Below are 19,501 nucleotides of genomic sequence, written 5' to 3'. Positions count from 1 at the left end.
GACTACAAGAGGCATGCAATCATAACTGATTCACAGATTAGCATAAACCAAATATACAATTATCACAAAACATCATTGGAACAAATGCATATAGAAGAACCTCAATAGCTTTTATTAATGAAGAAGTAAAGGTTCTGAGAGTGTTACAACCATTGAAGGTCCTAATCCAGCAACACCTCCCAGCAGAAAGAATTTCTCCTCTTCACCTCCCTCAAGCAATCACCCAATAGCTCTATAGTGAAACCAACAGCATAGCATTACTTTGCACAAAATTCCAGCCTCCTGAGCTCATAGGAGAGAGCTCAATATATAGATGAATTGAGAAAGGATGAGTCAGCTTGCAACTGATGTGTAGCTGCTTTGTGTCCTCTCTCTCTTCAGTTGATCTTCAGTTCTTGAGTCCACTTGGAGAACCTTGCTTCCACTTGGAGAAACAGAGCCTCTGACTCATCACAAGGCGAAATCCCTGATCCAAGTGTCATTTTTGGAAGATTCCAGAGCAATGATTCAGTGTGCCACTTGTCCCATCTCGCTCAGCGCAGGTGGCCTTTGTTCTACCTGCTTTGCAACGCAGGTACACCATGGAGGAGTTGAGTTTCAGCGCAGAAGCCTAGTGGAGCACCTGCTTTGATTTCAGGATTGCTTGTTTTTGAGTGTTTTCAGGTGGAGAACTGATCTGAGAGCTGTTGGTTTGCTGACCTTGTTCCTCTAGGGGTAGGAACATCATGTTTAGGGACTTTGGATCCCTTAGATTATTGACAATTCATGCCTGATGCTGCAAGGCACAAAATTGTCTATAACAACGTAGAGGGCTACTGTAGTTCGCAATTTTAGAACTGGAAAATCTGAAATTAAAGAGTTACATTTGTTTCAAGATCGAGCTCCTAAAAGAAAGTATAAGAGAGATGAGGAAGTTTGATGGCAAGGATCTGGTAAAATGGACACTATAGATGGAGAAATATTTTGATCTACATGGTGTACCACTATTACAAAAGGTACGCATTGCATCTGATTATTTATAACCGAATCAATTTTTATGGTATAAAGGGCTTTGTTCTTGTAAACCACTTGTCACGTGGTCAATTTTCACAGAGGAAATGATAGCACATTATGAGGACACAAAGAGAAACATCTTCTTTAGCCAATTGATAAATCTAAAAAAAAATGGTTCAATGGCAGAGCACATTGAGGACTTTCAAAAATTGAATATAAGGGTAAATGATATTCCAGAGAAGCAAAGGGTTAATGCCTTCATAAGGAATTTAAAGGATAACATTCAACATGAGGTTCGTCTTTGGGAACCTGATTCATTGGAAAAGGCATTCAGGTTGGCAAGAAAAATTGAAAGCAAAATTACGGAAACAAGGAATCCCACCGCTCATGACTATATTTATGGAAGTGTTTTTTCTCGTAGTCTTCCACAACCTATAAGGTTTACACCACAATAATTGGAAGAAAAAAGAGAAAAAGGGCTTTGTTACAATTGTGATAGCAAATACACTAAAGGTCATAAGTGTGATGAGAAGAAATTATTTTACATAGATTATGAAGAGGAGGAAGAAAAGGATCAAGAAACATCAAAAGAAGAGGATATGCACCAGGAACCAACCCCAGAGAAAGAAGAAATGAATCTGACCATATCTTATAAAGCATTGGAAAGAATTACCACTCCTAAAACTCTCAAGATAGAAGGCCATATCAAGAAGAATAAGGTTCAAGCAGTGAAATATCAGGAAGAAAAGTATCAAGAAACATCAAAAGCAAAGGATACTCACTAGGAACCAACCCTAGAGAAAGAAGAAATGAATTCGACCATATCATGTAATGCATTAGTTGGAATTACCACTCCTCAAATTATAAATATAGAAGGACATATCAAGAAGAAAAAGGTAATAGTGTTGATTGATTCGGGTAGTACCCATAATTTTATTCATTGTAATATAGCCAAGGAATTGAATTGCTTCCTATATCCAACACTAGAGTGTCAAGTGACAAATTTAAGTGGAGGAACCATAAATTGCTCTGGAAAGTGCCATAATATAAAGATATCCATGGGAGAATATGTATTGAATAGCCCAATGCTTTCCATTCCAATGGATGGTGTTGATGTTGTACTAGGAGTCCAATGGCTACAATCCTTGGGTACAATAGCTTTTAATTTTGAAGAAATTTTCATGAAATTTTCTTTGGAAGGAAAGGAAGTTGAATTAATGGGTATCATAGGGAAACCAAGAAAGCTAATCAGATCTAACGGAATGACAAAGCTTCTGAAGAAAGAACAATGAGGCGTAATTGCACAATTATGTTCGCTAATGGTTCCACATCGAAATCATCTATTTCTCCATATCTCCAAAAAGTATTGGACAATCATTCCAAGGTATTTGAGACTCCCAAAGGTCTCCCATGTATTTGTGATCATGATCATGCTATTCATTTGATTCCAGGAAGTGTTCCTCCAAACATTAGGCCTTATAGATATCCATATGCCCAAAGGAGTGAAATTGAACATATGGTTGCAGAAATGGTAGAGGTTGGTATAGTTATCCAACCAAATTTGATAAACAAAGCAAGGAATGAATGGAAGAGTGGCAAAGCAAGGTGGGAACTCATTTAAAAGTTGTCGAAGATCCGACTTCCAACAATATTGCCAGAAATTAACAAGGAAGGAAAAATCATATTGAAACCTGAAGCATTCATAGAACTGAGAAGTCAACAGCTACGAAATCGATCAATTTCACAGCATCTCATCAAGTGGAAGAACTTACCTGTTGAAGATTCCACATGGAAGGATGAGAATTTTACATAGAAGCATCAAGAAGTACTCAAGTGTTGAGGAAAACACTTTTGGAAGGAGAGGGGCACGTTAGTTCGCTATACTACTTGTGCAACCCCTTATTGTTATTAGTACAACCCCCTTATTATATTGTTGTGCCCATATAGTCCCCATATTGTTATTATTGTGCTCCATAGAAGCCCACTATTGTTATTATTGTGCCCTTAAATTATTATTGTTGTGTCAGCTCTGATTATATTATGACCCCTTAGACTCCTATATATAGAAAGGAGGTCTTGTCATTTGTATCATCCAAGAATTGTTCAATTGTGTAATTTAAAGGAGGTTTCCCCCTCAAAGATTCTGATTTATAAGGCGTTCATCTATCTTTTCTATCTTTTTATGAGTTGGTTTCATAACAGATTTAATTGACATTGAATTATTTGTTGTTGATTGTTGCTAGTGTATTCCACATCTTGTTGATTTTCCATTTCATCAAATATAGTAGCATTATTTAGATTCAAAACAGATCTAAGGTCAACATCATTTATTTGAGAAACAACAAGCTCAGGTTGAGATTGATAATCAGCAGTATTTTCAATTTTAATTTGTGGAAGATCGACATTGTCATTCTGAGCAATTGAATTTTCAATGGTAATATATATGCCTTCTAGTTCTTGATAAAAAATATAAATACAAGGAAGAGATATTAAATGTTTGAACCATCCTATTAGTTGAAATTTAGAAGGTAAATATTTGGAATGAAATTGCATACAAATTAATTCGAATTCAATCAGGAAATTGTCCAAGGAGTCACCTTCCATCCTACGCACTTCTTCCAATTGATCACAAATCTTTTCGTAGTCATATTCCTAGAAGGTGTGAAGGAAAATATTTGAAAATTCATCCTAGATATGTATAGATCCAACTGGCAAGGATCAACACTAGTCTTTATCTTGATCTATTAGCGTAAGAGTGAAGATCCTGCAAATAACACCTTCGTCAATATTGAAATTATTACAATTTAAAATAACCTGAAGGATATTATCAAAAGCAAAAGTCTTACCATCAAATTTGATCTTAGACAGAGTCTCAACTACCTTTATTAGAGTGGAAGTTGGTGAAAGCCCGGTAAAGCAACTCCAATGTGATCTTTTAAGTGGAGCCATAGTAATAAGATAAAATCTTAAAGCAACAAAAACTTCAAAGAAATAATTTACTACGACCCTCCTTCTAGTGCCAAAAATGTTGATCGCCAAAAGTAACGTCATCAACATGTGACATAGACCACTTGGTTAGACCCCTAACTAAGCCCTTATCCATTTGATGTAGTGGTTCTAACTGGTTCAATTGGGTCCAGTTGCCCTCTCTCTATCCCTGTTGGCTTATAATATCTATTATTTACCAAATAAAAGAGAAAAAGTAGATTTTCCCTCTTGTTGTGCACATGCAAGCAAGAAAATCCTTAAGCTGAATTCATGGCTCAGCCAAGCCATAACTAAGTTCTGCCCCTATGTGAGGGAACTTCTAGAATTCATATTTAAATCAAAATGCAAATCTACTCTAATGTGCAAGCAAAAAGCTAATCATATCTCGAATTGGAAAAGAATAACCTTCTCTCAATTTGAGAGCAGAGGAACTAAATAACTAGGGGAAGAGGATTGTTTGTATGATTGAATTTGTTATATAATTTTCATTAATTAAAACAAGAAGTACATTTAATTAATGAAAGAGAAAACAAAATGGGAATGTATGTAAACAATAAATAGTATTTCATAATACCTTCCCATTTCAATTAATTTGCATTAATTCTAATTATGTTATGCTCCTCTGAGATAGCTCTGACATAGATTCAATAACATATAGAAATTGAAGTAACATAATTGCTTAATATCAAAGAGAAATACATTATTTAAAAAAAAATTAATTAGAGAAATTCTGGCAATATCAAATTAACATACAATCCAAACAAGAGTGCATTAGAATGAAAATTTATTAAAATCATCTGAGAAATTCATTAAAAATTTTGCAATCCATGAGAAACTTCAAATCCCTAAAGAAATAGTTGACATTAGTGCAAAACAGTCTTCTCTTTCAAGGCTCAAAATGCTCCATTCCTCCATGATTCAACTTACAGTACACTACAAAAGTGCAAATGCACTACAAGATAAATAACAGAATTTCCCCTAATCACTTAAGATCTGAATTATTCCCCTCACCCAACAACTAATAACCCCTTACAAAATTCCTTCATAATTCCCTAGTTCCAGAGAAGAGGAACCCCTTCCTCCTTCTCAAATCTTATATTTATTCATTTACAAGAATCTCCAAAATGGAGAGTTATTGGGAGAAGTTTTTCAGATCCTCATTTAGAGCTATGAATTTTCCATATTCTACCTTGTTTTCCCATTGAAATTATTCAAAAACTTATTTGCTTCATCTTCCCAACTGCTCTCGTCCCAAAAAACCAATCAAGAATAAATTAAATTGCAAATCAAAACCAGAATTAGAAAATATGGGAAAAACAAACTTCTCTGATCAAAATCCAATTAAATAAATAAAATTGAGCTTCCCATTGATCCCTATAAAGATATTTTTGGTCAAAGAGGATAGAATTGAATGGCTTTGCAATAGTAGGCACTTTGGGCAAATGAAAATACAAAAAAAAAAACTCAGAAAATTAGTTTTCATTGCGAATTTGGAGCTTGATTTTCTACTAATTTTTAGGCACAATTAATGGCCAAATCTGGTCATGAAACCACCTCAGAAATATTCTCCATGATTTTATCTTTCTAACGAGCTATTCTAAGCCTCATTTGTCCAAGTAAAACTCAACTTATGAGCCTCCAACATTGAAGTGTAAACACTATTACAATTCTAGAAAAAAGCTTACCGAGGCCAAAATTAGGCATTTTAATTAGAAAAATCCTAATCTAAACTAAATTATTAATTATTAATTAACTAAAAATTAAAATTAATTAATTACCATTATTACATTAATTAAATATATACAAATTAATTACAATTATCAAATTAAATTATAATTTCAAATGATTAATTAAACTAATTAAAATACACAAATTAATTTAATTATTAAAAAAAATCATAATAGAAATGGTGTCAATGGTTTAGGGGTTGTTGGATCCATTTTAATGGGAGGCATAAGGGAATTAAAGACGGAGTTATGAGGGATATAAAGGAGCGCGTAAGGAGAAGGGAGTGGGAGATATAAGGGAGTTTCAAGATGGAGGTATCGAGGAGTGGAGTGACAAGAAGTATTTCGGAGCTCGGAGGAATAAGGGTCTTAGGGAGATTTAATAAAAAGTTACGGGAAGTGAGGCAGTCGAGGTGAGGAGAGGGCCACGTGGAGTGGGACCCTCCCGCTATAAATTAGTGCCAGTTCATTAATATGGTTCCAACTAACTAAAAACCATAGCCACTTCATTAATAAATATGGCGATCAGATCCTCTTAACTTTTTGAAATTGAAATTTGAAATAAACTTTTGAGATGCAGGAACATATAATTTTATTTGTTATACAATTTTGGCTATAGTGGTTTTGTAAAATCATTAGAAAAATAATAGTTAATCAGAAAATTAATAAAAAGAATATTTACAATTAAAATTAATTAATTTACAAAAATTGAAACAATATACATTATGTATATTTTTTAAGTCAAGGCAGTAGAAATCACCAAACTTCAAATAAGCACCATTTATAAATTATGAGTCCAAATGAGATGAAACGAGAACCAATGGAAAGTTAGAGAAAAATCGAACGCAATGAAAAAATCAAAAGGGAAATTTGAATAAAATGAAAATCTTACAAAAATGTCACACACTTAACCAAAAAGGCGATATAACCTGAATTTATTTAGGGGTCCCCATTGTTATTATGAAGATAAGAAATTAGAAATGGAGGAGTTGTGATTTCACCACAACAGGAGTCAAAATCATTGTGTAGTTGATTTTAAGCAGTAATAGTGCTACTCGACTGTTCTCCAAGACACATGTAGTAATGATGGTGGAGTTTTAGATGAATAGTCTATCCCATCAACAATCTTGTCCTTTATTTCCAAATGTTGTGAAGCATCTAAATATTTTGCTGCTCATTCCTTAAGTTGGTCAATAACTCTATTTTTCACTTTCAGGAGTTTTACCACTTCTTGTGCTTTCTTCTAAATCCCAACAAGAGGAGCCACCACATTTTGTAGAAGTATCATCTCATCATATAATCATGCCATGGTTTCATCCATTGGCCTAAGTTCCTCTTGCATGGCTAACTGTCATTTTGTGGTGTTAAACTTGTGTGAAGATAACCATTAATTCATTGTTGCAAGGTGTTCTGCTTCTTTCTTCACTGCAACTAGTTCCCTCCTTAATCTAGCATTCTCATTCAACAAATATTCATAGTTATCCTGCATTGTTGTAGCAAAACCAACATTTTTCACAATGATTTCCCTGGGTTTCCTTTTGGTATTGGAAGTTATCACCTTCTCTATAGATACTGAGACTGGGTTCTGAGGATCATTTGAGAAGTATCTTCGTCTTTGCTACATGGTCCTCTTCTTGTGTTGATCAAATGTGACATTTCACACATTCATGAATTTGTCGTTAGGTGGAGGTTTGATTCCCATTTCTCCAAATAGAATATGACCACCTGTGGGTGGAGGTTATTTTAGAGAACCTAGTTTATCATTGATTGGTAGGATGGTATCCTCTTCCTCCAACTCTTCCTCTAACTCCTGAGACAACTATTCTTCTTCCAGTCTCTGTGTTGCTTCTTCCTACTAGGACTGCCTTTGTTTTTCTTATTCTATTCTTCTTCTTTCCTCTTCGTCTTCCTATTTCTTCCTAAGAAACTCATCTTGCTTCCTCTTCTCCTCTTCTTCTACTCCTCTCCTCTCTTGTTTAACTTGAATAACTCATGTGTTCCAAGGATCAAATTTCCATTTCCTATTGCTTTCTCCTGTCGAACCCTACTTACTTGTCTTCTTAGGAGCTACACTCTTTGCTTGAGGGCTTATATGTTCTATCTCCCACACCTACATATCTTGAGCTAGTGGATCTTGGGTGAAATAGTTTCCATCCCTAGATGTGTCTTTGTAACTGTGTTGTACCAGTTCTTCACATTTTCATTTTACATGGTAGACATTGATGAATATACCAATTGAAACTGATCCTTTCACAATGTTTCTTGAACACTCTCTTGGGATCATATCCATGAAAGTCTTTAACTGCAAAGTTCAAGTGGTCCAACTTCTATATTTATGATTCTTCCACCTTATGTCTCTTGAAATCATATAGTCTAATCCTTAAAGAGAAATTGGGCCATGGGCTTTCTTCCTTCTCTAAAGGACTCTTGACAACCCTTTATTCAACAAATGTGCCACTTCTTGTAAGACCACCTTGTTGGTTACATGTCACAACATGAGATGTGGTGAAATATGACATATGAAGAAATCAACAGATGCACCTTTGGGTACAGCAAACCAATCCGTGATATCATGCAATAATTCCTTCACAAGGTTGATCATCCAAGGAGGATCGATCTCATATATCATATGGAATATGATCATGAAAAAAATATCTACTAACTTGCCATATGTCCCTCTAAAGATCAAATCAGACAACAACCTCTAGTGGAAGTACATGGAAACTTATCCTATGGGGTCCAATACTAATACACTCCTAGGAATGCATATGGCGCGCACATTCCATCCAATAGAAATGCAAACATATAAAAGTCTAGTGCTTTTTTTTGCCTCAAAGATGCTTTTTCTTGCTCCATGTGACACTATAACTCAAAAGAGAGGATATATTTGCAATTTAAAACTTTACCATGGGTAACAACCATATTGAGCATATATATCAAGTTTTGTTCAAACACCTCAACATTCTTTCGCCCACGAAAGTAAAAACACATAGCAATGAGATATTGATATACATTTCTAAGAATCCTGGTCGGATAAATTGTTGATGGGCGGTTACAGAACTTATCAGGCTCTCGACACCAAGATTTTATGATGTCACTCATGTTAAGGTCAACCCATCTAGTGTAAAAGTCATTAATAACATACTCTGCGGGCCTCTGCATCTTGTAGTAGGTCTGCATGTCTTCTCCATAATAGGTGGAAATCTAACCATCACATTCACTATGAAGAACCAAATAAGAATAATCCATGTGCATAATAATCCATTTAGTCACTTTAGCACATGGGATGACTGGGAATCTACATGTGATCTTGTGTGTCCTAGACCGCTTGATATTGATGTATGCTTCCAAGTCCTCCAAGTTCTTAGGAAATTGTTTCTGCATGAACGTGTCTTTTATGTTGCTCCATGTGATCTTTGTAGACTTATTATGAAGCATTGTGTGTCTGCATATATGCGAATGGTTGGCTTTGTCTCTTCAACTTCTTCCCCAGTTCTTGCTTCTAAGGCTTCTTTGGAGGCCATTTTACGTGTAGTGGGAGGTATGGCTCCAACAGATGATGAAAGAGTGACAATATTTGTAGCATGAACACATGTTTATGGAAGCACACTCATGGTGAAAAGATTAGCTTTATGACATATGCTAACTATTGCAACAATATATTAGCAAATCATATTCAAAGAGCCATTCAATGTAATTGAGAATGTAAATCTATAAATGACAACACATAGCTACATGGATGGGTAGAAAATATACATGCAAACAAGGAGGGTGCACTTTCAAAGCACAAAGGAAGTTCAAGGGTCATTCAAGACATTGAATTATGTTCATGTGCTCAAGCAAGAGAATGAAAACATCAAGGGTGCAAAGGTGCACTCTGAAGAGATGAAGGAATGAGTCTTCAGGCCTTCAAGGTTCAATCACACACTAAATGAGACAGAGAGGGAACACTAGCACACTTCGGAGAGATAAAGGGATGAAGCTTCATGCCTTCAGGCCTTCAAGGTGCACTCATGTGCTCAAGGATAAGGAGGGTGCACTGGCACATGCCAAAGGGATGAAGGGAAAACATTCAAGCCTTCGAGGCATTGTTACACAAGATTTTGTCACTATCCCTGTACTCCCCATTCCTTGATCCTGGAGGACCTCTATAGTGAACCCCGTATGCTTTCCCATCATGAAGAAACCACCCATTGTGTCCCTCTTCATGAGCAGAACAATTCCCCTTTGCATCATTTCCTAGGAAACTTATGTTTTGCCCAATTTACAAGACTAGCGCTAATGACCAGTGTCCTCCTCATGCCGATATGTAGGGATTACAACTGTCCCTAGTGCCAACCAGAATGACTGAGCCATTTTCTAGTCTTGCCGGTCCCATTTTGGAATTTTTTAAAAAACTAGTGCCAAAGATTCTAGCTCTAAAAGCTTTGTAATGGAAGTTTGGTAGATGGTTAAGCCGGATGGAGCCGAGGAGGTCAGTTTAGGCTCCTTTCCCCTATTTGGATGGAGCTATCCCAAGAGATAAGACCTTCTCCCATGAGAAGAGGAACCATCTCCCTTCCATCCCATCTATATAAACCTCCCTTCTTCTCAAGCACAAGCTAGTTCTAATTATGCTCTGGTTGAGGTTTTGATCCTAGAGAAATTAGCAAGTTATACATAGTTTGTAGCTCTCTAGTTGTGTGTGAGGGAGAAGTGTGAATTTGGTTTTGTGTGAAGACTAAAGGGAAGAACCTTAAGACTACTATTGTTGAGGCCATCATGGAATGCTAAAGGAAGTGTGTGGGAACCCAGATTTGTCAGAAACAAGGATAATTTTAGGGGCGAATGTTCGCCCTTTGGCGAAATTAAGGGGTTTTAAATTTTTAGTGGGCGAATATTTTGTATCATAGTACATTTTTACAAATCACCTCAAATAGCCCACCTTATTTTAAGGGAGAGGGTAAAAAAGGTAAATTTAGCCCTTGAAATTAGGACTTACAACCTTCCATTCACCCATTTTCAAGAATAGGTTTTATTTAAGTGAATCCATTCGTCCATTTTCAAGAATAGGTTTTATTTAAGTGAATCCTATGGGCCAAATACCATATTTATAAAAGAGGTATGGTAAATTAATAAAAATATAAATAAATGAGAGGTATGGTAAATAAATAAAACATTTTTTATATTTACTCCATAAGTCACCTTATATACATGTAACGGTGTAAACAAATAAAAATATAAGTGGAGGTATGGTAAATAAATAAAACGTATTTTTATACTTACTCAAACGGTATGGTAAATAAATAAAAATATAAATAAACTAGACGTATTGTAAATAAATAAAACCTCTTTTATATTTAGTCCATAACCCTCGTTCTATTTATGAAGGCTCAAGAAAGAGGTTTTATTTAAGTGAATCCTATGGGCCAAATACCATATTTGTAAAAGAGGTATGGTAAATTTGATAAAAATATAAATAAACGAGAGGTATGGTAAACAAATAAAACATTTTTTTATATTTACTCGATAAGTCACCTTATATTTAGGAACACTCAAAAAATGAGTTATATTTAGGTGAAACCTATGGCCAAAATACTATGGGACAAATACCATGGACTAGATTGTTATTAATACCATGCAAAAAACCATTATTAACCCTAATATTAGAATTAATAAAAATAAAAATGGCACATGGTATTGACCCATGGTATTCACCAAAATGGCACATGGTATTGACCCATGGTATTCACCTAGAATGTAGCCTATTTAAATGGGGGAATTAAACCAGCATGTAGCCTATGCTAAGATTCACTAGGACTTTACAAAGTTTTATTATTTAGTGAAAGACTCGCGAATATCTTACAAGATTTTCTAATTGAGTAAAATATTCGGCATGCCTAGTGAGAGATTCGCCAAAAAATTATATATACATATTATATTATTGATAAAATCGCCTTCCATTTTTCCTATATACCATGGAGATTCGCCCATTTATTATATTTATAAATTTAGGGGGGGTTCTTAAAATTTTCTCTGGTCAGAAGAGAACAACAACATCAAGACAATGGTTATAACCTCTTTTTTATTTAATATATATGCAACTATCAATTGATTTCCTACATAATATGTCATCTCACATGTTTATGTCTTAATGATTCTTGACTTGTTAAGTAGGTTGAATTACAATGTCTATTATCACGATTGTTGTTTGATGTTGTTTACTTGTTTCAGGTGCTCAGAGAAGGAAACAAAAGATAGTTGGAGCGAAGAAGCAAGGTCATCATCAAACGGGATAAGCAGACTAAGAGTTAAGCCATCTTAATTCGTTCTAACCTAAGGAAATCTTCCATAGAATGTCTTGTTTATGCCTAGACCCAGTTTCGGGCTAGAGGAATTGTTTGTGTCTACAGTTGTAATTTTACTTCACCATAGGCATGCTCATTCACTCAAGGAGGGTATAATTCTTCATGATGAAGGAGTACGCTCAAGAGACAAACTTTTCTTTTTTATGCTCAATTTTTTAAGTTCATCGGGTTTTGGGTTCCAGAAGTGCGCTTTTCTAGAGAATGGCTCAAGGATGGGTCTAGCAGCAAGATTGCATGATATAAATGTGAAGAGGAAATATCTACAAGCTTTTATAGGTGTTGTCCAACAACAACACATTAACACTTGTAGAAGCAAGAATGAACTAAAACTCCAGTAAATAAACTGGAAAATAAAGAAACACCCACAAGGAAAGCAATATTGACAACAAAATTATGGAAGGAAATCAATGGATTCAACATGTAAAACTTAATTGTAACATAGGTCGATGAAGAGTTTCTTGATCCTATGATGCGCATCCAACCTATATGATAATTATTATGAGAATGAATGATTAGCTGGGTTAATTTAAAAGAGATTTCATGCAAAAATATCCCATGCATGCTCACCACTTGTCGACGAGTAAATGAGTTAGTTGAGGGAAGTTAAGTGGAATCCTATTTTCTAGGAGTGCAACCACATGCAAGAAGGAAGCTCGTACATGCATTCAAGAAGGGTGCACATCTTCATGCTGAAGGAACACACTTAAGGAGGGTGCATTTTCTTAGCATGAAGGAGTGTGCTCAAGGAGGGTGCACTTCTTTAGCCTAAAGGAGTGCACTCAACACAAGAGTAATTCTTTGTTATCTTGAAGTGTGGTTTTTCCTTAAGGGGCAGTTTTCTTAATTTTGTTTTCTTTTTGTGTGCTTTTGAGTTCTTTTTAAGTGTGTGCATGGCGAAAAGGCTAGTTTCTAAGTCAAGAAAATCCATGAGTCCACCTAACCATGAAAAACATAACATAAGTGCCTCTAAAGTTTAGATGATGAAACTTAGGAGAGATTGACTTAGGAGGATGCAACACTAGGAGAAAATATAAGAATAACAAAACAAGCAATGTGACAACACTAAGGGGCTTGAAAAGACAGTTCATGTAGGGTCCAAAATTGACTTCGGAAAAAATTTTGGAGGGTAGTTTTTACAGGAACAACAAACCCTTAATAATTAAAAAATTAATGTGTTGACCCAAAATGATATTGGTAGATATAGATATATGGTAATCCACACCATCATGGATACAGATAACCAATCAAACTGTAAAAAAGAAACATAAAGATAATATTTGTCAATGATCTTTAATGTTCAAATTATTTTCTAACATTTAGAAGGATCTTATTGGCCATTGGCAGGATCCAAATCATGTTAACATTGATCCATCTCCCAATTTATCTTCTCCAGGTAGATTATTATTGGTGGAAAATGTACTTACTATTTGAAAATGTATCGAGTCTAGTGGGACATGAAACCACAACCACCATTGAACAAATCAACCAACAAAACCCACTAAAATAAGCCATGATTTGTGGCCTATCACACAATATATAGAAGTATGCAGAGCTAAGAACCATAATACAAAATCAGTGTCAATATGTCATAGCTCCCCAAAGCTTTCATTTAATACAATATTGCACGCTTGTGAAATCATCCATCCAACCAAACATAACCAACAATTCACAGACAAACCATCACCACATGATCAAATCTCATACAATTGTTCACATATTCATTTGGTTGATTCAAATTGTTGTTGCATATGGCTTAGAGGTGTCTAATTTTATAGAGCTTATGTGGTCCCATATTCATTAGATCCAACCATAGCATCTATTGTCACTCTGATAATTCTTTTGAAGTAAAAAGAAAGAAAAACCAAAGTTAACCACAAACCTCTTTTGGAGATTAGGACCTAGCCTTCCTCATGCTCAGAGAGGGTTCTCTCTTTAAAATTTAACTTTGTTTTAGTTAAGATGCGTTTAGGCTAGTTATGATTGTTCAAGGGGTTTTTGATTTGTTTTTGAAATTGGGTGGTGGGATCTGTTTAGACATATGGATAGAATGATGTATTTTAAACCATTTGGCTATGGATTCAAATAGTAAGGAAGCAAAATTAGATTAACTCACTAAAGGGAATGTCCAAAAGGGCAAGACAGCAAAGTGTTTTTCAAATCTTTGAGATAGAGGGGTGAAAGGTTTTCACTAAGGGTGGGAGAGAAATTAAGGGTTCTCATAATGAATAGTGAATGATGAATGTAGGGGTAATCGAGATCAAAGGGAAATTAAGAATCCTCTAACCTGGATATTAAAGAAATCAATCTAAACCAAAGAGCAATTAAGAATTATTTAATTTAGATATCAGCAGAAAACATTTAAATGTATAACAGTTAAGACAAAGTGTATTTAACCAAGTTCTGAAATATTATTTCAGTTATAACATTTAGATTCGAAAAAACATTAAAGATTATGACTAACTTGAGAAAAATAAGAATAACACATGAGAATACTTGTCTAAAATTCGCTTAACACATGAATCCTTCGAAATGTTTGATCTTTATTTATCAATCCAGCTTGCTGGCTCAGCAGATGGTACAATAACCCTTTAGGTTTTTTGATAAAAAAGTCTATAGAAATGTCCAGTATAATCCCCTCAAAATACTTCAAATGAAGAAGTATTTATACAAATTCTAAATTGAAATATCTTGAAAAAATATCAAGATTGGTTTTACAAATATCTCAAACTGTTTTACATTAATAGAACTTAAATAAAGGACACTCAAAGCTAATGAATATATTTGGCACTATATTTATGGATTGATGGTGATGAAGAAGATAAATTCGAATTTGATAGCAACTCAATTGATGATGAGGCTTCCAAGTCACTACCTTCTTCCTCTATCAATTATGCCCCAGAAATTCTGCAAAATTAGGGTCCAGTGATACCTTTGTATATCTCATTCCGAGATAGATATGTAAAAAGTGAAATCCGTTATTGTAGATAAGTATGTTACTCAAACAAACATATCTCCGTTTCCCAAAATTTAACTCCCGTTGTTCACAATATTCTCTGAAGAAAGATGTCAAAAACAGGACTTTTCACAGCCCGAAAAATAGGTTGTGAAGATATGAATTTATCTCCCTTTTTTTAATACTTGTGTAAACAGTGAGATATTATTTTGTATACTGGCCATTTAGGAACACAAACCTCCTCCAATTTTTCAAAATGTATCTTTTATTTGCCACAACAGTTTCTGCAAAATTATGACACAAATAGGAAATTTCTGGAAAATGTACCATTCCAGCTCTGATTTCATCTTTTAACGTTAATTTTATTTTAACTATTTTTACCTTTACTTTGGATAAACTTCATTGCTGCTGGTGAAAGTGTTTTAATCTCTGTTTAACCCTTACTTCCTCCATGTTTACTTTTACTGTTTACCTTGACTGCTCTATTTTTTCATCTATCTTCACTTTGACATGAATTTATTTTATCTCTATGCCTTGTAACTGTCTCCCATGCTGTTTTTCTTCATGTTGGCTGCTTTTATTCACTTCGATTTTTCAATCTGATGCACTTTTATTAATACTCTTTCATCTGGCTGATTTATCTTTTTCCTTTTACTATGTTTTTTTTGACTTTTACTGTAACCTTTTGACTTTTACTGTACATTTTCAAATGAGAGGGTTGTTCTGTTTTTTCTCAAAATACCTGGAAATTGGTGGTTCAGGCTACAAGATGGTTTCAATGGTGACTATAGAGGGTACGGTTGCTTTAGATGTGCACTGGATGCTTGAATTTGGCGTTTGGAGCATGTTCGGAGGATAAATGACGATCAATTTTGGTTGCAAAGTTTTACAAAGAAATCGAGTGAAAAAAGGGTGAAATGGGGCTTCTCGGCCTTTTTATTGAACAAAAGTTATTTTTAGGCGGGTGAATTATGAATGAATAGTGGGCAGTTTTTCAGGTTGGGCGGGGAGGTGGTTTTCCAAGCCATCGCACTGCTTTGTGGAGGAGGCGATATTTTGGCGAGGTCACCCGATTTACCTTAGCACTTGACACGTAGCAGATGGGGGTCCAAGCAATACCACTTTATCAGTGAGGTAAAGGTCGGATATCGAGTGAACCCGATATGGCTGTGAATCGTTGGATTTGAGCACTGATAATCGAACAACAGTCGGGTGATAGATTAGCACGGATGAAATGGGCAAAAGTAATGGGGGGCCTGAGGCTTTTAATCAAAGGTGGTTTGTGATTATTTATAGGTTAAACATGTTAGTGTCAGTTAGTTCAGCTTGTCACCTGTGATCAAATATACTCTTACAAGGTGTTGGTGGGGTGTGAAGTCAAATTTTTGTCATTTCAGTGAGTCTTCAAATAAAAATTTGGTCACTAGTTGTTGTGTCTAGGTCACTACTGCTCCCTTCACTTACTCATGGTCTTCATCACTCATCATGGTCATTGTCTTCTTTGCAGTATCATATCTTCATTTAAATGTCTTGGGTCATGAAATGGTTAAATTCCACATCTTATGTCATGGTCTAGGGTTTCACTCCTTGTGTCGTCATGATACCATATGTCAAAATAAAACATGATCGCCAACATCAAGGTAAAACAACTTGAAAACAAGCTCAAGGAGGCCAAAAAAATATGAAAGAAGGAGGGAAACTTGGAGATGCTTGCTGAAGCATCCATGAAGCTATAACAAACATATTTTTACACCTTCCCTCCACTTTTGAGCAAATTTTGAGAATTTTGAGTTTTTTGACAAATTTTGGTCTAAGTTCAGAAATTCAGCTGCTCTAGAAGTGCAACACCCAACAAATTTTGAGCATTTTGAATTTTTGACAAATTTTGGTCTAAGTTCAGAAATTCAGCTGCTCCAGAAGCACAGTGCCTTGGAGCTATGCTTTTTCCTCAAGCCTCCATTTGAGGAAAGATCTACATTTTTTGAAAGGTCTTGACATCCTCTAAAAATACATTTTCCCAAATTTTGCAGAGGTGGCTTAGTTTTCAAGAAAATTGTACAAAAATGGCAAACAACTAGCATTCTGGAGCATTTTTTGATAGGCGTTGTGCTTCTAGAGCGGCATTGGGAGAATGGATTTTTGAAGGTCTTCCTATGCTTCAAATTCAGAAATGAAAAGTTTTCTGGAAACTAGACTTGAGGGGCTAGTTGATCATTCTCTAAGATTTTCATTTTGACCCCTGGAAGGAATCTAAAAATCAGCTCAAATTCGGCGCTGCACTTCTGCGCTTTCTATGTTTTTATTTGGAAAATTTCACTGTGTAAAATTTCTAGTTTTTAGTCTAACTTGGTCAAAGTCAAGATTCTCTATGTAATGGCACTAGCTACGAGGTTAGGTGATGTAGGCATGAATAAATGTACGTCATAGGTTGTTTTTGATGTTTATTAGGCCTCATAAAAGAAGAAAAATCCTAAACAAACTCTTCATGAAGTGTTTGAGTTGCACCTTCTCACTCTCACTTGTTGGTTGAGAGAATCATGGAGTCAGTTCCTCCACCAAGTAATTTGACTCCTGAAGGTGGGAAAGTGGTCTATAAGAGTCTATAAGTAACATTTCACTTCAGGAGAAGAAGGTTGAAGTTTTTGTGAAGGAGGCTTGCATTGTAATCATCTTTCAGGTAATATAGATACATGTTGCAGCTATTTTCAAGGAACTCTATCCCAGTGAGTTCATGGTGCTTGTACTTCATTCTTTTTGTTTTCTCATGGTCTAAATATATTTATATACATTATATCTCTTCTTTCTATGAATTCCTTGTGATAAAATACTCAAAATTCTTTTTTTTCAACATATGTTATCTATTTTTCATAGTTATGTGTTTTGTCTTCCTAAGCTAATGAAATCATGTTTATTTATGCTCATTAGTTTCTTCCACACTATATCCTCTATACTACACTGACAAATACTCAAATTACACCACGGATTCTGATATCTATCTCCTTCTTATGTTTTCTCCTACATTCCCACAACCTAGACCTACTTGTGGCTCCAAACCCTAAGTTTAGCAAATCCTTAAAAACCAAAATTTCACAAACAAACAAACAAATACACATATCTAACCTAAAATTCATTTTCTCTAAAGTCATATCATTGATAAGAGACTTAGAGAGATTCCTCTCATGCTCAATAGGGCTTACCACTGAGCTGAAGTGGTTTTGAGGTTACCCTTGTCGATTTCCTTTCCAGCGTAGTGATCTGACAGGGTTAATGGAGGGGTTTTCTTAACTTTACCAAGAATTGATGAGTTAAGAGGGTTTTGTTTCGGGGGGATGTGGTAAAAATATAGTTTATAGCTAAACTAAGGGTTGGAATATTATATACGGGGATTTATTTATATATGGGCAAAAGGGTATATCGGGAGCTATTATATTAAGCTTGAAGTTAATATGAAATGAAATGAGCGGAGTGGAATAATACTAAGTATAATGCAATATTTGGTGTTTACATGCTATTTGTTCACTTACACTTATACTTAAGATAAAAACTTTTTTTGTGGGTTTTTTGAGTGAAAATTAGACTTAACATGGGATTTTTACTTTTCATAGGTAAATGGTGTTTAACCTTAGGAAAAGGGGTTTTATTAAGGTAATCAAGGGAAATGACTTTTATGAAGGGAGTTCTAGCACTTGATGTCCATAAGTCATAAAGCCAAGGGTCCGGTCCCACCAAAAGTCAGAGAAATGCTCCGAGCCTTTATGACTTGAAGGATCTAGTACTAGAGCATATTTGTGGATGGGGAAATTAGTAAGTACAGAGATGAAATGAAATAAGGGGAAGTTAATTAATTGAACCTGCAAACCTCATTTTTATTTTCTTAGTTGGTCATGCACACTGAAACATATGGTTAAGCATGATAAATGTGCTTTTTTCCAATCAACTTTATACTCCAACAACCTTTCTTTTGCTTACCCATTGCTTACCCTAACATTTTCTCTTCACTTAACTGGGTGCATTTAGGCTAGCCGACCCTTATCATTTTTTTTTTCTTTTGAAAAGTAAACTATCTAATTCTAACCTTATATCTTCCTATGGCTTAGATTAATCTTATGAGCATATTTTATTTCTTTACCTAACTACTGATCTACCAAGATTACACAATTTGGCTAGATCTTCATTCTCTATCTATGAACATTTAAATTTAAAGCATGAGAAGTAAAGATTAAGCTATTTGACTAATCATGGATTATGATATTTTAACAAGCTACACATAATCCTTATTTGCGAAAAAGGTAAAATAGTAGTGGCATTTATATTTGCACACATTCATGATCTATTTCATTTATTTTTATGGGGTTCATATTTTTCACTTTTTTATTTTTTTAATCTTTGTTTCTTTTTGTCCTTTGATTGTTCTTTTAGGACATACCCTCTTTACATTTTTTAATTTTAATATGGAAAAAATTAGTAGAAAGAAAATTTATGTACAATATTAC

The sequence above is a fragment of the Pinus tabuliformis genome, chromosome 5_1, assembly GCF_031772625.1.
Source record: "Pinus tabuliformis cultivar Carrire ecotype Pingquan chromosome 5_1, CPIR1, whole genome shotgun sequence".
Taxonomy (NCBI): domain Eukaryota; kingdom Viridiplantae; phylum Streptophyta; class Pinopsida; order Pinales; family Pinaceae; genus Pinus; species Pinus tabuliformis.
The sequence above is the reverse complement of the archived record's forward strand: the minus strand, read 5'-3'. Positions refer to the sequence as shown.